We start from the raw sequence: 22,280 nt of genomic DNA on the forward strand, positions 1-22,280 counted from the left end.
CAGTGCAGATCCAGTCACAGATGGCATGCAAATTTTCCTATAAACTATGTTATAAAAATAGCCTCATGTTCTTTATCAAAATCTTTTGTAAACCTATTGTGGTAATCCACAGTTCAGATTCCTTATTTCTAGAAAAAATGTCTTTAGATAGCAGGTTTAACTATATAACATGGAAAAGCCACGTGCAGATTTACACAGCATGTGAGAAAATTATGATTCTGTGCACTATGCATTTATTCTTCACTGACTGGGTTAGTCCCATTAGGCTAGTATCCTGTTTTCTGGGAAGAACTGAGATGGTATTTATGCTACCACAGAAAATCAGGCCAGGAGCCACCTAAATTGTTTCAATAAGTACCCACCAGAACTACGCCAAACTCAAGCAGATGGACCTCAGTTTATTTTTTCATTGAAAGGACAGCACACTCAAGAGTGCAGCATTCCCAGTAATGTTCCACTGCATTGACAGCACTCTATCCACCTGGAGTGGGAACAGAACTGACAGACATCTGGTTTTCTAGAACCAAAGCCAAGTGTGTTGCCTCTTGAGCCATTGACATTGGTGGATGGCTATATTAATTCATAGATATCATCTGTGGTATGATTCATCATGAAAGGCTGTATTGCCTCTGATTAAACAACTTAACATTTGTTATAACTGTAGTTTCCATAGCATTATGCAACACTGAAACAAGTCCAACTGAAACATTCCACAAGGTAGATTGCTCTGAGAAAGCTGAGTACACTATTCAGCACACCCACACACACACACACACACACACACACACACACACACACGCACACACACACACACACACACACACACACACACACACACACACACACACACACACACACACACACACACACACACACACACACACACACACACACACACACATACACACACACGCACACATACACACACACAATAACATATGCAGGCACTAAGTCTTTTATAAAGTGATATGATTGACACATAGTACATGCGGTAACAAAAGATATATTACAGTTTGCCATTTTCAAGAAAAATCTTTTCCAAGCTACATTTGTCTCTAAACTGACTTAGCCTTCATAAAATATTTAATTTTATGTTGCGTATTCTGTACTATTTCTTTTTAAATGTAGCAATATCTATGCCAATAATTTGCAGATTTGACAGAAGCAAACTAATAAATGACCTAACATGTTATAGCAAAAAAGCTGCACATTTAATAAATGGCATGCATTCCAGCCCATTTATTTCAGTATTTCCCCTTTCATTTATAAGAATAATTCTAATTTTAAAAGTGCAAGCTAGGATTGTATTACAAGTAATTAAGATTACCGGAAGATTGCTAGTGCTCTGAAACACATTAAACACTGATCTTTCAAAAGCTTGGAAAAGTACTCAGGATGACAAATTTGACTGAAATTTTATTTTGAGTCAGTAAAACAATGCATGAATTGTGGTAACCATTTATGCTTTATAATTCAAGAATTATGTTTAGCAGATTTAAAAAAGTAAACATAATGGTTTGAATTCAAATTATCTAAGTGTGTAGATGTTTGCTAATGGCATCTGCATATTAACATCAAACTAATAATTTACCAATAAGTTCTGACAGCTTAATGCATATCATATCCATATATTATATACTCATGAACTTCTTATACTGGCAGCTTATGAAAGAGGTTCCAGAAAAGTTTACAAGCTATTAACATAAAGCATGCTATTTTAGCCCCTGTTCACAGACACAGACACAGACACATGCATACTCAGGCACGTGCACAGACACACACACACACACACACACACACACACACACACACACACGTGTGTGTGTGTGTGTGTGTGTGTGTGTGTGTATATGTATGTGTATGTGTATGTGTCTATGTGTCTGTGTCTCTGTGTGTGTTTATGACTTTACTGACAACACAGATAACATAAGTAGGAAATTATAAATGCACCATACCTTCTGAAAAATCAATCAGGCCGAGCACATGAAGTAGCTTCAGAGATGCACAAATAATTACAACAATACCCACAGTTTGTAATCCTTCAGACTCCCACTCTGCAGTCAGCATTCTTTGATCAAGCCAACCATTCCTTTCTCTATATTAGTCAGACAGTAGAGTCACAGCAATTTACAAACAGAAAAAAATAATGAAAAAGGATGAAGAAGGAAACAGAAAGAGAATAGTGGACAGCTCTGTAATGCACTGTTGCAACTAATTGACCACACTGATTGAGGCAAAGTGTCAGACGAAGCTTTGAATCTTCTGCCACTCTGGCATTATTAGCATGGAGTTCTTGTTGCAATCCTCTTGTGTCCACTAACCCCTTGACACATCATTGTGTCTAGCAAGCAAGGCTACTTCAGATCTGCTAGATGAACATCTGTTCCAGGACCCAGACGGAGACTTTGCTTTGTTACTTTAAAAAGGAACATTTGCTAAGAACTTGCAGTAGGGAGAATCGTCACTGCACAGCACTCTGAACTGTAATGTTTTCCTTCCCAGCCTAGAGCACACTGCACAGGTGTGCTGCCTCAATGCCTCAAAAGTTATATCCTTGTCAAGCTCAGGCTGCATGTCCCTGTCTGCTGTTGTCTGTATATATAATTGTTAGAAGTAAGACATGGTTACTTTATAACAGAAAGTGACTTCTTAGAGAGACATTACAAAGAAAATAAAATGTAGCCCCTCGCTAATATTTTAAAGCAGCACTGAGATTTAGGGAATTGCTATGACTGTGTCTAGATTAGTAATTAATGCTGTTCCTAATCTCACACCCATTTAGTTTAATTATTTTAAAAGTGTTATTTTTATTTTATTTTTATTTTTTAGTCGGAGTCTCTTTTCTAGTCATGCAGGATTCTGAGAAACAGTGTACATGGTAGGCTATGCATATTTCACAATAATCATAAATCAAAATCCTCTGTCCACTTTTTAATTCAAAGGAGCTAGCAGCTACTTCCTGCATTATGAAGATGATTAATCATTGTAAGGCTTATTGTAATTTCTTTAAGACTAAGGTATATTTACACTATTTAAAAATGTATGCAAAACTTAGGCTTGATTCTGAATGACTGTCTCACGAAAAGGAAAATCTGAAGTGTCACTTCTTAAAGTATTCAGACAGCCTTGTTTAACATAATGGTTACAGCTCAAAAACACCTGGGGGGGAGGGGGACTTGACTTTGTTCACACTTGACAAGAGCATTTGGGAGAGGATCAGAAGTTTTGTCTAGCAGCAAAAGCTATCAATTAGAAACAATACTATACTGAATTTGTAAACAACAGCTGACAAAGAGATCTCTAAAAACTGCCCTCATGACTAGTAACGTAACCTGTCCAGACTGCTGCCCTAAGCTGCAGGGTGGCTTATCCCAAGGAAAACCAGATTCACTGCCTGGTTGCTCCTTTAACTTGGCCTCAGACTGACATCAGGGTGGGAAATAAGTGGGGGTTGAAGAACACAGAGGATACTCGGATTAGTTTCCTAATACATTTACAAATATACTTTACATATGAAAGTTGCTGTAACTGTACAGAGATGCCATAATAAATATGAAATGTTAATCCTCATATATTGCTGACTGCCCCAAATGCTGGCTTGCATTGTAGACCCATAGGTGCAGTGCAGTGATGAGGTAAAATCTCTGATACAGGAAAAAGTTTAACCAAATACAGCTTTAAATGCAAATGTTTTGAGATGACTCATGAGCCATCATCTGTTGGCAAACTTTTCCCCTTTCTCTCAGGCCTAACCAATGATTACAACTCAACACTAGGTTTTCTGTCTCTTCACCAACAGACCCAATGAAAATGATATGGTAGAGCTGGTAACTGTATTTGCTTGTTAAACAACTTTATTACGAGCTGTTAATCAGCATCTACAGCATGTTTAGGTTATATATTTAAAGATCAAAGCTTTACTTAATCGAATAAGTAAACCTTGAACTTGTAATATCGAAACAGTAAATTGTTGAATGGCCGATTTAACCCAGGGAAACACTTCCCTTGGCCGTTATGTAGAATATGCCCATTTCTCCAATTTGGAGCGATCTTGGAGTTGGTATATTTAGGTAGGGGGGTGTGGGGGCTGAATCCCCCTACTTGATTTCAGATGTAAAGTTTTTTTTTTGGATTCAGCCAAGGAAGTGTTTCCCTTGGTTGAATCAGCCGTTCTACAATTTTAACTTTCGATATTACAAGCTCAAGCTTTAGTTATTCGATTAACTAAGACTTCGATGTTGTAATATAGATGCCGTGCTTAACACATATCGTCCAAAGTCAATTACTGTTTAAAAGCTATAATAAGGCTGCAGAAAAATGAGTAACTATCTTACTGCAGTGGTGGTGCTGCGGTAGCGTTGTCACCTCACAGTACGACATTGTCCTGTTCGATTTTCAGCTAGAGCATCTTCTGTGTGGAGACATGCGTGAATGAGCGTACCTTCGTTGAAGGTTGTGCATCAGAGCTGGCAACTCGGCACGTAAAAATCTACTGCCAGTCATTAGCAGACTAGAGTACTGCTGTGGCGACCCCTAACCAGGAAAAGCCAAAAGACACAACAACATCTTTCATATCTGACATACACTTTCTGTTCAGTTTCCTTAACATGAAATATATTTTCTTAATTTTAATGTGTGAGATGTATAAGGCAGCACTTAAATCAGGTCAGGGAGAGGGACAGTTAAAGAAAAGCCAAGGGAAAGGCCAAGAGACTGCATGTAGTCAGATATCTCATCTGCCTTTGAAAAACATGTTTCATATATTTAGCAAAATATATGAAAAATGGAGACTCAAATAAATTTAAAAATGAGTAACAGATGATTCCTAAAAATGGATCTGCTTTATTGTCTTTAGAAGCTGTGGAATCATTTTCAAGCTTGAATTCTGACTGCATCATTCTTCAAATAGCGTAGGGCTGTAAGTCCACTCAGCCATTTCTTAAGCACTTGCACTACAGTGAAATATAACACACACTTTGGACCGATTTTCACATTTTCAAATAAAGATTATCAACATCTATATCAAAAGAAATCAAAGAAAAAAGCAGAATACAGCCCTCCCCCAAAATGAAAATATCATTCATACACTGCACTTACTTGTTCAATTAATTCTTAAGATCTAACTCATGATGAGCACACAGTTGTAGTCAATCCATGAAAACAGTTTGTCTATCCAGCAACATACATCAAGTGAAAATCAACTGTAAATTGAGCACCACACTTTTCATAATGCATTTATTTCATTAGTTAGTATACATTCCATATGTGTCAATTTACATTAATTCCATTGCTGTGGAAAATTTACAGCAACTGGTGGCAGGCAGGGATTGTGCTGTGTTAAAGCACAGGTTACAGTCAATGAATCTGAGCCCTCCAGATGAACCAAGCAGAACACGTTCCGTTGTTGTTTTCCACTTTTATTTAACTGCATGGCAGCTTCTTTTCTGCTTTTCCTCTAACATTTCATTTTCCTCTCTCATTTTCAGTCTGAAAAAATGACTCCTTAATACTTTGCCCCTTCCAAATGCTGACTCCTACTGACAATGTCAAGTTCAGTCATGCAAAATATTATGAGAAAAGACAGTAGAGAATCAGTCTAGATGGAATTATCTGCTAGAGAAAATATCAACTTACTGCATCAAACAGACAAATGTTGCATTTCCAGGTCACAGTCTTAAGGATTTGTCTGGTGTTGCCTTTTCAGAAATAAAGACACCAGCGTTCTGAATCTAAAGTTTTATAAAGATTTCCTTCTGCTGTGGCCTTTCCCTACTGAATCCAGCTATTATATATTTCATAGGACACAAATAAAGAGGATAGTTTTTCAACCAGGAAATTATATATTATGCCAAAGCTTTTACATATGTTTTTGTTTGTTTGTTTGTGTGTTTGTTTACTGTGAACACACCAATTTTCTACAGGAAATAACACAGGGCAGTATTTCTTTTTTTCTTATTGCCCTAATTTACAGGTCTTCCATGTGAACATTAGCTACTCAGATGCTTAAAATGTACTTTTAGTATCCATGGTACCCATGGTACTGACCCCTAGGGTTGGAACTGCGTTGTTGGCTGGTTGACAAGTGGAGGTGGCAGATGTCCAGCTGTCAGCTTAACATATACTGTTCCGCACGCCATAGTACTTTTTGTAGGCCCTTACTGGGTAATGCTAATGATGTCATGCATAAGGAGGGTTTACCTGTAAGTCCACCTGTTTGGGAGCTGAGAATGGGTGGGGTGACTGGACTCCAATTATATTGAAACAAGTGTGGCTGTTTTAATCAATTGCCAGGCAGAGGTTCAGTATATTGGTTTGGTTTTCTGGCTTAAGATGGAGCAGTCTGTCAGTAACCAAATGGGTAAGTCCATATATTAGCCTGGATTAGCAATCAGGGTTTGCTACAATAGTTAGACTGCTAGTATAATTAGCACAAGGTACAAGGTTTGAGGGTTTTTTGTTTTTTTTATATAGTCAAATGTCATTCCATTGCATCATTGGTTGCATGGAGGGTAGCTAGATGCTGCTTTTGGTCAGGTGGAAGTTTATGCTGTGTAGTCTCAAGTCGTTGGTTGCTTAGGTGTATTGTTTTGTTGTCATCCACTGTGGTCCATTGTCTCCTTCCCTATTCTCATTTTAAAAACTAACAAAAAAAAAAGGTTGCAGAAGAAAGTAGATATTTGCTACTGAGCATGGCCTAGGGAGTTTTCCTGCCCTGGTTTGCTTGGTGCAATACTAAGGACAGATGTCAAATGAAGCCCTCTTTTTTGAACCAGCGGTCTATAGTCAAGCACTTGTCTATAAGAAATGCATACTATCAAAGCTAATACTCGCAGCAGATATTCCATTTAATATATTTAAGTACCTGTCACTATTTACACTGATAACGTGAACCTTGCACTTAATATATTACATTACTTAGGGATATTTACACACAAGAGATAGAGACCATGCTTAATATTTTACAGAATCTGGGGATATTTGCACCCAGGAAGTGTGGGATACACTTCATGCATTACAGAACCAGGGGATAGTTACACACCAGAAGTGGTGACTATATTTAATATATCACATTCCCTGGGGCTATTATTTACATGTGTGGTAATATATCACATTCCCTGGGGCTATTATTTACACATGTGTGGTGAACTGCTTCTCTGCTAGTATATCTCTTTTCTGAGGATATGAGGCCTAGCTCTAGAACCTTTACAGCAGCAATACTCAATGAGTGTCTGTGATGTTTGGATGCTATCTACTGGCCATTTAGAAATCTTTTTTTTAGTAATATATAATTAAAATACTTAATTTTAAAAAGGAATAATTAATTAAAGAATTAGGAATTTAGTTAAATTGAATTAATATCTACAATTTATTTAAGTAGGTAAATGATATATTTAATAAAACAATTAATTTGATAAAGGGGTAATTATACTAAGGGCTAAGGAATTTAGTTAAATTGAATTAATATCTACAGTTGTAGATCAAGTAACTATTTACGTTAATGCTAATAAAAAAAATGCTCTCCCTTATTAGCCTAATCATTCATTTTGTTTGCATGTCTCCTGTCCCTGCAGGTATTCGATGACTAGTGGAACAGAATAGCTCAAGAAGCGCAGGGCTTCCTCCATCAGTTAGAGAGAGCTCACACATAGGAGCAAGTGTATCTGTATGGAAGTGTACTTTACCACTGTTGGAAGACAAGGAGATGCAAGGATCCAACCCTCCAAAGAAGTTAAGGAAAAGAGTTAGAAAGGAAATACCCACTGTTAGAGAAAATTCAACTTCCTTAGGTTAAGACACATTTCCGCCAGAAGATAATGCCAATAGTGGGGGTGGTGTTTTGAATTTGGGAGACAGGGAGCAGTCTGCAAGAGAATATCTTGATAAATTTATTAATTCGATCTGGAAGAAGGTAGAGCGAGAGTATTTGACTTAGCTTTAGAGAGGAACTTTGGTGGATCAGTGGACTTTCCTGCCCATCCCACTGGTAGAGATTTCCTTGTGTCTACTTCATCATCCCTGTCTTGGAGGACCCCGATCTTATCATTATCCAATTGTTGTCTCCAATGGCCCACTTAATCTTGCCTTGTTATTCCATCCTGGGATCACACATCACCACTCATGATCCCCTTAACATTAAAGATAAGATACATAGAGGTTATTTCATAGATATGTTTGGCTTGGTGGATGCAGACGGTATCCATTGCATTATAAACTCAGATAATCCTGGGGCAAGGGACCTAATGGCAGCATTAGCAGCAACTGGTAAAAAAGCTTCAAACAGGGCATTGTCAAAGAATTGGGACATGTGTATCATAAGTTTCATTGTTTTCATGGGCATTATCATGGAAAAAGAACCCAATCAAGCACTACCACTCCTTGCCTATTTTCTATCAATCAGGGAGGCACATCAAATAAGAGGTGGTACAGCTCGGTGCTTGTATCATCAGAGATTTTGGAAGATGACAGCTGTAGACGAGCTTATCAAATGGGAGGAATGCCATCTCAACATTTCATTAAGTGCCATGTTGGGTAAACCAAATACATGAGAGAATAGTGTTGCTTCTAGCGGTAGAGGTGAGGCTAAATATTGTTGAGTATTTAACAGTGGCAAGTGTTTTTGGCCAGCATGTAAGTTTATGCATCCATGCTCATCCTGTGGCAAAAAGGCATCCATCAAAGAGATGCTGGTTAAAAGCAGGGCCTTTGTCCCATGAGAGTTTATTCATATCACAGGAGTTTAGCTCAGTCTCCTCATAGTTTGGTGCCTTCAAGGAAGGCCTAAATCCAATGTGTCAAAGGGTTAGGCCAGGGGGTAATCATTCTCACACCCCAGTTAAATTAGATCATCTGATTCAGTTGCTGTCAGATTATCCTAATACTAAAGCTGCGCAGTTTCTTATTGAAGGTTTTATTCATGGTTTTAGAAATGGTTCCTTAATTAAGATAGATTCCAGACCAGTTAAGAATCTGTTATTGATCAAGGTTCACAAGGGTATTGCCCTTCATTTAAGTGAGGAGGAGTTAAGTGCAGGTAGGGTTTTGCGCCCCTTTGTGCAGCTCTGTCGGATCCACTTTACATTCTTTCCATAGACTTGGGTCCCCAAAAAAGGGAAGGTTGATTTAGGCTGATCCACCACCTTTCTTATCGACAAGGTGCACCTGTCAATTAATTTAATTGACAAAACACATTCTAAAGTGCACTACTCTTCCTTAGATCAAGTGACTGAAACTATCCTTAGATATTTAGATCCATCACTTTGCAAGCTAGATATATATATAGTCCACCATTTGATTAATCTCAATCAGTCAGGAAGACTGGACCATGTTAGGTTTTCAGCTGAGTGGGAAATTCTATTTTGACAAGGCCATGCCCATGGACTGCTCAGCAGCTTCTGCCACCTTGGAAACTTTCAACAAAGCCATACAATGGTATTGGCAGCAAAGGGCACCTTGGCAAAGTGCAATCCTTTTCTTATATGATTTCTTGATAATTGGAGAAGGTAAGGATGTGGCTGCAGAGGCTGTCAATTTTCAAGGTTATTTGTGCTAATTTGGGGGTTCCTTTGGTGGATGACAAGTCAGAAAGGCCTACTCAAGGGTTAACATTTTTGGGTTTAGTGATGGATGTTACTTAAAGGTCTTTCAAACTTCTAGAAGTTAAACTGGACTGCTTAAAATTCACAATCAGGCAGTTTCTTGGTACCACAAAAGTTTTTGTAGGAGAGCTAATGCAGTTGCATGGATTGCTGGCCTCTGCTTGCAGGGCCATTACTCCAGGGAGAACCTTTCTGAGAGCTATTTCTAATTTGTTAAATGGTAGTAAACACAGATATTACAAGAAGAGGATAACAAGCAGAATCATCGAGGACTTTCATCTGTGGTACACCTTTTTAGCCTCAGTGGGGTATTTTTTTGGCAATCACCTTGAGTTTCATCCTTGGAACTGCAGCTGTTTTTGGTTGCAGTGGCAGCTGTTGGTATGGGAGGTTACTTTCGTGGCTGTCGGTTTGCTGCTAAATTGCCAAGTCAGGGTCTTTAGACAGGAGGAAGGAAAGCATTTATATTAAGATGTTGAAATGTCAATAAAGTGAATGCTCTTACATCAACACAGAATAACCAAAGCTCCTAAACCTTGAATGGCCAGAACAGAGATTTTTTCCCAGGGAAAAAAATCGCTCGGCCAACTAAAAAAAAAAATAATCTACACACGAAATAAAGTGCGGGGCTTCGATCCCCACACCCCCCAATGTGGGGGGCTGTGCCCCCCATATCCCCCTACTTAAATATACCAACTCCAAGATTGCACTACATGGAGGAAATGGCAAAGTCCTAACAATGGCAGCTTCAGTTATTCTGTGTCAATGTAAGAGCACTCATTCTTTTGACGTCTTGACAGTGCAATATAGACCTGGAAGGAAATTACCTTCTTGGAAACTTTCCCCAAATGGGTGGCTACTCTGGTATGAAAGAAGCAGTTGCGGAATCACAAGGTGTCCATCTGTTCAGACAATATGGCAGTAGTACATACTCTGAATAAACCCATATCAAAGTCCATATGGTTACATTCCATAGTTAGGTTGCTGGTATTGCTGTGTTTACAGATCAGCTTAACTTTTTCTAGCACACTTGTTCCAGGGAGTAGGAATGTTATTGCTGACAGTTTGTCAAACTTTCAGTTTGGCCGGTTTTGTCAGTTGACTCGGGATGCACAGCCATGCAGAACACACACTCCCCCATGAATCTGGCTGATTAAAAAAGCATAGCTGGATCACTACTGTCTATTTCCTGGCCTAAGAATACAAAAAAGCATACTCATCATCAGTTCAAGCCTTTAATCATTTTTATATTTCATTACCAATAAGTCAATGGAAGTGGAGTTTGCCCTTGTTCATGTGATTCATAATTCTCAGATGTTGCAAAGGTGACTCACCCAATACAATTCATATACACATGGCTGCATTAGGTTAGTTATCACATTCGCTAGGATGGCAGGACCAATTGAGGCACTGGGTATTGTCCAGGATGCTGAAAGGCTGGGAAAACTTCAAAGGGTCATCTGGAGATGCTAAAAAGTAGATTGGGTAACACCTCCTGGTCATCATTGTTAAGAGATTATTTATTAATCATCAGTTTTTATTCATTCCCCATGAGGGGATCTCTATTCTCTTGCTGATATGCTGATACCTTCCCATGTTAGTGAAATGTTGAACTCACTCCACTGGGAGGATCCAGTGATTCATGATGACTTCATTTTGATTTGGATGGTTAAGTCTAAGACAATCAGGTGGGAAAGGGGCATCAAGTCCAGTTAAACAGAAGCAAGAATCTGACCATTTGACTGCTGCATTGGTTTAAACTAGTGACAAAGCTGGTTCCTAGGTCAGCAAGGGAAGGCCTCATTTTTACTTCATCATCAGGCCAGCCTATCAAGTTAGTAGAGGTCAATTTGATTATAACTAAAGATCTCACCTGCCAGGTTATATGGTCTAAGGGGTACAATTCACATTCCTTTCAAATAGGGTGCACATCTGATTTAGTGATGCAAGGGAAATCCATCAGAGTTTTGAAAAGAACAGAAATGGTGGTCTGAGGCCTTTTTGTTGTACATTAGCCACTAACATATTGAATTTACCCTGCAGGTAATGGCATTGTAAGAATTGTTGGACACTCACTGCTGCTCAAGTCTGGTCCTGGCCTTTAGGTCACATTCGGTCATTAGAGCACAATAATTGGTCAGTTCACCATTTTGGTTTTTCAGGGCTTTCATGATTTCAGTTTTGTGATGTGTGGCATCAGGTGACAAATAGCAGAAAGTTACCTCAAGTTCTGATTATTCATCTAGGGGAGAATGATTTGATAATGGCTCCCAAAAGGATCTTACTGATTTGAATTTTATCTGATCTGCAATGTCTTCACTCCTTATGCCTCAAATGGTGTTTTTTTGGGGTTTACTACCACTTTACTGACTCATACTAGGTCGAGTCATTGTATCATTGACTCACTTCCACAAAAAGTCGTGATGCCGAATTCTGGTATACCCAAAATAATTACTGAATTCAAAAGTCCCTACTGCTCTGGTCCTAGGAACAAGCATTAACATGGGTTGAGAAGGGATGAGATTTTTATAGTCAGAATTACTGGTGTTCAGCATTTTCGACATTTGTGTTTCGGACTTCATACAAGTTGGAGTCAACCGAGTGCGGGTCAATAAAATGATAGTAAATCATTGTTTAGGTCTTCAATCGCCCCAAGAATTCACTAGCTTTGAGCTTGGAAAGAGGCAGTGATAGAAATCTCCAGATGTTTTATAAATCATAGGGTGGCACTCAGAGCCATGCAAGCTGGATTCCAAATGACTGAACACATGGACTTGGTCAAAACAGATAAAGATTTTTATGGCTTTGATAATTTTAATGTGGATATTACATTAGCAGTCAAAGTATTTCAGTGCTGTATCTTTCTAAGAAGTTAGTATGTTCATGTACATATTCATGGGCTGCTGTGGGGGGGAGCAGCATGAAAATGTCATCTGGCAGCTGCCTTGTGGCATTTCCCCCCATCTCACCATCTTGGCTATTACTTAGTGGCCTCATTGCCTGGATAGTGTATGTTCAGATTTAAGCCCTGACCAAGGCAAGTGGTGGTAGGCCTAACAGTCAGTCTCCTCAAGGTTATTGAAAACAGGTCCATGGCAGCCTCGGGTACGCACTTGGGCCCTTAACAGCTGGTGATGGAAAGGGTTTGGTTACATCAAATGGCTTAAGGGGAAGGTTACAAAAGTTTTTAGTTGGTGGTTGCAAATTTAATGTAATGAGTTACCAGTTATGCTGGTTATTGTGCCAATAAATGGTCACAACAGCAATATGGGTGTAGTTATTGACTCATCACAGAGGACAACGCCACATGTAACATCAGCATGCTTTTGCAAATCCCATTAATACTAACATGCTAAAGGGAATCTGATACCCAGTTGTGGCATCATCTCTTCTACTGGATAGGGGTCATATTACAGGGATAATCATCCCCTCCCAGAGTGGATGAACTGGCAAAACAGCTCTCTTACCCCCCCCCCCCCACATCTGGCTTTTCTAGTAGCCAAGCTGCTGGTTAATTTCAGGTTGGCTGGATTATACTAAAGACTCCGTCTTTCTCTGCAACTGAGCCTAACATGTGTATCTCTCCTGTAAGCTAACTTCCTAAAGTACAAGCAAATAATACAAAACATAAACAATAATTTAAACTTAATGCATTCTTAAACTGAAAACTGGGTAATATGTATAATGGCGTCTATATCAGAAGATCGAATGCTAAAAATAGTGAATCTCTTCTATCGAACTTGAAAATGTGAAAACTTAAAATGTCGAAGGAACAGATCAGCAAATTTTTTCCCAGGGAAACTCCTTCCCAACTTAAATATACCAACTCTGAGATTGCACCACAGTGGAGAAAACAGCAAAGTCTGGAAAATGGCCCATCGATTTTTTTCCCTGGGAAAAAACAATCAATGTTCCTTGCCTTTGACATTTTCAGGTTTCACGTTTTAAAGTTCGCCTAGTACCAACCTATATAAGAGCGTTCACTAATTTAAGCATTCACTCTTCTGCTAGGAAGACATGCTGTCTTAGATTAAGATTATAGATTGCCACGACCTTCTATCTCAAAGACATATATTTGATTCCTTCTCCTTCTTTTTGTGCAATAAAAGATTTTTAGCAAATCATCTTAACAGACTGAAATTACCTTGGAGACTCTTAGAAGTATGCAAATTTCCAAAGTGATTCAGCAAAACAAACAAAAAGGAACAGAAAAAAAACCCTAAAGAGGTGCATTGGTGCTGTGGCACTATGAAAAATAAACAATTCTATCTTCAGATGTGCTTAAGCAGGAAGATTGCATGCACATACACACAATGTCTTTTAGATGTTGACAGGCTCTATGCATGATTTCAGTCATGGCATAAGTCTCTGTTGTAGTAAATTGTTATCTAGAAATGGACTTACAAGAGTCATTCCTTTTCTTCCTTATCTAGCACCTTTATACTAGTTGCTTATTGAGTCATGTTGTAAGCTGCTCCAGCATCTAGCTTGGAGTAAGGCGATAAACAAGTGTACTCAAGGAAGCAATATGCCTTTGCTGAACATTATCAAAATTATTATAGCATGAGTTCTCTGCAGGTACAGAGATTTCAGTCACAACTGCCATGGCAGCTCTTTAAGTCATGTGAAAATATACTCGAAGTTGAGAAAATTGAAAACATTCTTCCTTTGTTTAAAGTGCTTTCATTAATTCAGTATGTTGCATTAATTTCTAAACCTCTTATTTTGCTTTATTATTCATACACACCAAAGGTAATATATCAAGTCATTAAAGGCAGGCTAGACTACATTCACCAATTTAAATAATTCATAAAAGCCTGCCATCAAAAATAACAGCATCTTGTGAGTCAGAGAATTCTGCTGTTTTCAGCTACTTATCTACTCCAAATATCTGTTAATTTTGCAGTTTAATAAGACCAGACAGACTTACTAAAGGATATGAGAAACATTTTATAAATAAGACAGAATATGCATTCAGGGCAAAGACTAAGCTTTTCTGATTCAATCTGTTGCTCTAACATGGGGTCCTGTTTTGATAAATGGATCAGATTTTCTCATTTCTTGGATTATTATTGAGTTCAGACAGCAAATGAAATTAAGTATGAGACACTCGAGGCAGCAGATAAAAACAAAATGTTGCATCATGCAACATTTAGTAATATCTGACAATTGCATTACTGACTGGCAGATACTGAATGCGTCCGCGAAGCTACGTTCTTGCTGAAACATTTATCTATAGCTAGCAAGCAAGCAACTTGCCTAATTTATCTGCTTTTAGCAAGTAATCTATTGTAAAATGTGTTGCAGCTATTAAGCTACATTTGGACATTCATTAACTATTTTTAAGCTACCACTTTTGAAATGGATCTCATCGGCAAATGAATCCAAGAAGTTAAAATGATAAAACAATAAAACAATAATTAATAATTATTTAATAGCGATTTATAATTAACAATTTCATAATAAATAACAATGAATTGCATTAATAATGATTAGTAATTATAAATGACACAATATAAAATGATACCTTTTAAAGAATTATACAAGGAAATGATCATTGACAATTTGTCAAAAATAAATGGACTCACATTGCCATGAATTAATATGTATCTTGGAGCTGTACTCTCTATGAAAGTGTTCACGTGCAGGATTATACTGTATATAACAGGCAATAGCAAATGTACTTACGTCAGTTGAGTAAATGGTACATTTGAGCTGGAGGTTTAAGCTTGTGTTTGGCAGAGCAGTAAAAGGATCAGAGAGAGACACAGACAGGGACAGAGGGACAGAAAGAAAGAGAGCAGAGTGATAGAGATTAAGCGGTACTTAGATAATATTCAAAGATAAGTTAAATTAAATTGTCTTCTGTAACACAAATACTTTGTGACTTTGTCGTATTGTTTGTGGCACAGTGGATGTTACCTTATACCCTTTTATTCCTCTTTTCACTTCTTGGCTGGGATGCCTTCTGTACAGAAGCTGTATGTCCTTCCTATGTCCACTAGAGATCTCATCAGGATACCTTCAGTAGAGGAGTTGTATATCCTCTTGTGTTCATAAGGAATTTTTAGTAGAATATTAGTTTTCCACACATAAAGACATACCATTCATCAATTACTATTTAAGCATAGCACCAACTATTGTCCTAAGATTTAGCCTTGATCCACCATGACTTAATAATTGTCTTCATAACTTATGCCTGCTAATATGCAAGCACTTTATTAAATGTCTGAATTAAACCATTACAGAGATTAATAATTACTAACTGCAAAAAGTCAAGTAACTGAAGACCTTCTATACAGGAAAATAAGAGTCCTCTACTTTTTTTTCCACTGTTTTGATTATAAAGAGTGATTCTGTGAGTTTTTTTAATTGTTAATTGCAGAGTACTGTTCAAATTTGTGATCTGTCGGCTCTCTAAATTTCCCTCTGGTGCATATACATCATGTATATACATATGTGTGTGTATGTGTGAGTGTGAATGTGTGTGTGTGTGTGTGTGTGTGTGTGTGTGAGTGTGTGTATGTTTGCTTGTGTCCTGTGAGCCACTGGCATTCCATTCAGAACTGGATCTCTGCCAGACAACCACTGAGTAAAAGAAAACACACCAGTACATCATCAATGCTGAAAAGGACAAAGTCTGTATACAAAAGTAAACAAAATAATTATATAGCTGGACGTACCATTTGCAAAAAGTGCGCTTAGAAGAATGATCGATATGCAAGAATATTAATAACACTGAGAGGTGCAACTAATACTGTTGGGCTGCAAGGCTGCAGATTCACATCTGGAAGCATTTATGTATTTTGGGTTATCTAACAAGCTTGCTACGTGCTGCTGATTGTAAAACATGGACAAAATTTTTTCTCTGATGAGCATTCAGTCAGTAGAAATGATATTTCTTTCACCATTTAGACAAAAGATGTAGTTAACTGACAGTCGGTGGTCTGAGTTGTAAAACAGACCAGCAAAATGGTTGATTCATATATTTGTATACAGGTTGTTTTGCCTGTCTTTGTTTTTTCAATTTAATTTCACCAAAGTACAGCTGATATAAGAGCTATATGGGCTGCAACACATATCAGCCAGACATAAACTTCTAGCTAGCATACTACATAAATGAGATCCTTCATTACTGCACCCTCTTTCTGAGAACTTTTGTGATTCCTAAGCTATCCAATTCAAGCATGATCACAAAGCTTCACAAGACCCTTTATATAAAAATATACTTAACGTCTATGAGATAGAATGGAGATTAATGAAAGAAAAATAAACAGTTTATAAAGAATGTGTGTTTTCTTTGCTTAGGACCATGGTTCTTTTTCTCCTTATCACAAAGCTGGATAAAATGACACTTTATTTTCAACATTTCTTTAGGTCTCCAACTAGGGAGAATGTAAGTCAAACTAACGAGACTAACCCTCAGATTAGCACAGGTTTTGTCACTGTAGCCTCATTATTTTCTGTACCAAGCATAAAGCTTACTAAATTTGCAGACAATATCAAAATTGCAACCAAAATAAGATCACCCCAGAATAATGAATTATTCTAGGAAGCTGTCTTGCAGCTCTTAAGCACGCTTCTGTACATTCAGCTGGACTGTATTACAGGCAGGATAAATAAAAATTGGCTTCAATTCGCTTTTGTGGGGACAGCACCAAGTAATTATAGAAAAAATTGGGAAGAGAAGATGAGGACAAAATCCTGCTACCTAAGTAAGCAAAAGGACAATTTCTAACTTTAAGGAGCTGTTTATCTCCAAATGGAATTTAAAACAATATAAAATAAGTTACCCTTTCTCCTTTGGACTGAGAGATATTAACTCTTCAGATTAGGATGGGAATATTTGCTCTGACCATGCAAGATTTGCTTCTGGAGTAATTTGTGCTTTGATGTTTCTCTAACCTTCTTGCCATATGTTGAATAGCAAGTTTCTTGTAACTTGTGCTGCAAGAGATAAGACAGAAAGTTTACTAGGAGAAGAAGGTAGAGATCCCAGCACCACTGAACTCTTTTAAAAGCACCCATTCAGGTATGAGGTTGGTATAAGAAGAAAGATAGCTAGGAAAGCACATTACAAAAAATCAAACAGAGTGAATTCCAAAAGAATAAATCTTGGATTTTATGTTCAAATATGCCCCATACTGCCTGTTTAAAACTAATAGCTGGTACTTATACTAATAAGTCTTCAAATTCCCTCTCCAGGTGCTTCTTTTTAAGATTGTACAATGTACTGAGACAGATCAAACTATAGCCATCTCTGCACACAGTGAACTTTGACCTATGACACAATAGTTATGTATTTCAGAAGTGCAGTTGTAAGCAGATGTACCTGTAATATCCATGCTGAAAGATTCTGAACTACTAGAGTGCACAGACACTTAAAATGTGCTTCATTTATTCAGTGCTGTGATGCAGGCTAAACTTCTCAGAGACAGAATATTGAATGGTAAAGCATGTTCGGCTGTCTTGTCAGTATCTCAAGCTCCTTAGATTTAAACTGTGGTCACAAACCTATATTTATATATCTATATGTCTATATGGATATATAGTTATAAACATATAGAAGGAGCTATTCAGTTAATTGCAATACATTTTGTTGATTTTAAAGTCGAGCTGTATTACATTGAACTTGCTTGGTCGATGTGTGTACAACAATGTTAAAAAGGATCATCTGTATGCATGTTTGAATGTGTTTTATGCATGTGCGAGCATGTCTGCATGAATGTGTGAGTTTGTGTGAATGTTTTGTGTGTGTGTCTACATATACACATATTTCTATGTACCTCTATTTATGTATCTATATCTATATCTATATCTTTCTACATATATATATGTATATTCTGACACCTTGTGATGTTTTGATCCTGTGAGCAGAAAATGGTCTTGTGTCTTTTAAGTTGTCACAAGCATTTCTGCAGAAGTTGGTTGTGGTAAACAGAATTATGAGACACTGACTGCACATTTGTGGTACATAAAAGTTTATAGCCACAGAATAGCAATTCAGAAAGTAGGTATTTAAGTGTTATGTTCATCACAAGCTAGAGCAGCGGCTCTCCTAAAATGTGTTATCCTACAGTTGAATGGGCCAGTGGCGGCTTAATGTGAATGCAGTTTGTAAGAAGATTAAAAGAAGCATAAGTCTCAACTGTTCAGATTTCCACAGAATGCCCAGATTTTTGCCTCATAAAATTTGTGTTTTTTCTGGCAAATCAGTGAGAATTGGATTCACTAATTAATGACAGACATTTGAGTTTCAGACTTCATTTTCTTCAGAAAATGCATGCTAACACAAAACCTTTTATTGTGGCAACTTTCTAAATGTATACGAGCAGCGTTTAAAATGTGTCCCTATTTTGGACATTTGCCTTCCCATTATTTTTGGCTTTGTCCAGATTTCTTGTGCTAAGAGGTTGAGAAGAATTTTTTGATCCGGAATGAAAGCATGGCCATGGCTTGCAGCTATTATCTTCAATAAACAGCCTGCTTATTGGAAGGACAGGCTGTGAAAAAAATGGTGGAGACATCCCTAAGGACTGTAAACCTTGCATGTAAATTACTTTGAACAGAATAAACACTTTTAATATTAACTGCAGAAAGTCAGATGGACTATTGTTTTCCTTTTTGTTTCATCCATTAACGGTTTACATATCTCTGATTCCATTCTTAGTTTAAGAAGTTAAGTCTGGTGGTGTGTACAGGGGCAGTTTGGTCAGGGAATTGCCAAACATATTCTTCTACTGATAATTACTTGGACTGCTTTAGCTAGTTTTCCTTTGAAATTTATGAATTCAGAGGCGTATATTTTACTATTGAACCATTTTTGGAGAGACTGCCATTACCTCTTGAGTGCTCACCCAGCTGACAAGAGTCTTGTTTACCTGCGGTGTTTCCTGATATACCAAAATGTGGAGGATTTAGTACAGTCCGTGACATAGATTAATCAGACATTTGTGAAGTTGCAGAAAAACCTTAGGTAGACTGGCTAATATGACGCATGCCCAGAGCAGTTTTTGCCATTTTGAATGTCTGTAAAGACGGTAACATTGAATCTTATTTGGTGACTTTTGAAATGTATGCCAAACAAGAAAACTGGGAGAAGTCAGAGAAGGCCAACATTTTTTTCGCTCTAGGTAACAGGTGAATCACTGAAAATTAATGCAGGTAAGAAGGGACTGATTACAATCAGAAGTGTAACAAGAGCAGGGCGAAGGGGGTAGTTGCCTGAGTTGCAAAGTATTAAGGAACTCAATCAGAAGAGCAGCTCCTGCATGAAATGAGGGTATAGAAAGGCACCTCAGATCTTCCTGAGTGTTAAACTGTAACAAGTCACTATCAGCTTGCTACGTTTTTTAACAGCAGCAAAAAAAAAAAAAAAAAATAGAATTTTTTTTATCCTTCTTCAATGGGAAATAAGGTGAGGAATGTGTTTGTAGTAAACCATTTGCTACAAATGTTACAATCTGCTTACTACAGATTTTGATCTTGAAATGAAGATCTTGGAGGAAGGATAGATCTGAAAAGTAACTGGACCAGGGTTTGTTGGGGGGCATGGATCTGTCTGGAGGATGTGGATCTGACTTGGTAAGTAGATCAGGGAACCTACTCCTATAGACTGTTATTAAAATTGAAAGTAAGATTATTATGTCACAATTTTTTCAGTCAGTTATAACAAAGATGAGAATGTATGTGTATTTTGGGACGGAAAGAAATTCCATCTGTGTTAGATTGTCAAATGTCTCTATGTACATTCCTACATTTTTAATCCACAATGTCCAATTTGCAGCCAACAAAAATGCACAGCTGGAGAAGAAAGAACTCTCATGGCAGATCAGGCTTAATGCTCAAAACCCATGGAATCAATTCAAGTAGCTCTGTTGACCAAGTCTTACTTCTCAAAAAAATAAAACAGGGGAGGGGTTGGTGGTGTCAGCACCTTCCCATGTTAGCCTTTATCATGAAATGTCCTTATTTGTGCTTTGTACCTCTTTGTAGATTTAATGACCCACACAGATCTGCTAATTCTTTTCTGCAAGTGGAATCTTTACTTTTACACTAAACTCTGCCATATGGAATCACATGCTTCCCATAGAAACAAGCATTCCTAACATGGTGAATGAGGCCACATTAAGCACATCAGACTAATATGTGAGATTGGATAACAGAACTACTTTACTTACCAAGGTTTACTATCAAATGTTTGAAACTTACCTTAGCGTCATTCATAAGGTTGAGGGTAAAGGTGCAAAAGTTTATCATTGTGAGTGAAAATCCACTCACTTCCAAAATGCTGACATGTAGCTTGCATTCTTAGTTTTGACTGTTACTGTTTACAATTGGATCACACTACAGTGGGGATCGGGAAAAGTACCCTTTTTCCTCACTGTAGTACAATCTCATAGTTAGAATATATAAATAGCAAGGGGTGTGTGAGGTGCAGTGAGTTTGCCTCCATGCAAAACATTTGTAGGACATCTCCGGACATCCAGGTTAGTTGGGAAATGTCGATAATGTCAAATTTAACACACCAACATTACTGCATTCTTTGTTGTGAGCAAACGGTGTGCACATTTTCATTGTTTCAGTTCAAGAAAGTCATTACTCACAACACCAATTTGCAGAGTTTTGATAGTAAACCACTTGCCAAAGTACTGGAGGATATCTCATCATAACTTTCTGAAGTAGCAGCTCAAAAGTCTCTTTTGCAGCAATGTAGTGCAGAGTAATGCAGCAACATGCTTCCCAGCTGCACCAGCAACATCAATGGGTTTCAACGCATGACAGTGACATTTACTCTCGCTGGGGAAAAGTTGATGAAGAAGATTCGGGGATGTGCTAGTGTCTGTTCTTTGTGTTCTAAAAACACTTGTCCTACCTCATTTAAAAGCCTAATTCTGCTAAATATAAAATCTTGTAGCAAATCCCACACCTTTGAGAATCCCAACACAGCCCAAAACGTTCTACAAATTCATTTGCTCCCATGAACAGTGAAGAATGGATTTCTTCAAGGCACCTGCACCCCCAGACCAGCAAATGCAGTTGAGACAAAGGTCAGATCCCCATTCGAGTTCCAGCTGGGCCAAGGAAGTATGCAACTGTTGATGCAGATAAGAATGAAAATGGTCCTTCCACTCACTAAGTGTTCCTGCAAGAGTCCCCTACCCAGTCACTTAGCCCAGCACATAGAGTTAGAAAACAAGCAACAAACTTTTCGGCAAGCACGCATTTTAACCAGGACTCTATGGAGGCATGCAACAGTTTTGCCCATTTACAGACTGATGACTCTTACATTTCCTCAAAGCAACTGGGGTAATACTGTCAAGAAAGCAATAGGCTTGAAGGACAATTGTTCTGGATCAGATCCTTGTTCCTATGTTTCAGTCCTGAAGGGCTAAGATACTGAACGATTTATTACCAAACACAAATCTAAGAAAGACTCTGGTGGGAAAGCTACTCCTAATTTAAAAGTGGACATTGAGTCTTGAACTTCAGCCTAGGTCTCATTACAGTCTGGAAGAGTGGTTTGTTTTTATGGTCATAGGACCTAGGGCGAAAACTTTACACTGCAGAGTGCTGGCGTGTGAATTGGCATTAAGCCCTAGCACTGACTCTATTAGTTAGTTTAATTATCAAATGTGTACTTGAACCATATTGTGTTTTTTGTGTGTTTCTATACATGTTCAG

This window comes from Protopterus annectens, chromosome 2.part1 (assembly GCF_019279795.1).
Source record: "Protopterus annectens isolate FY-2018-M chromosome 2.part1, PAN1.0, whole genome shotgun sequence".
Taxonomy (NCBI): domain Eukaryota; kingdom Metazoa; phylum Chordata; order Ceratodontiformes; family Protopteridae; genus Protopterus; species Protopterus annectens.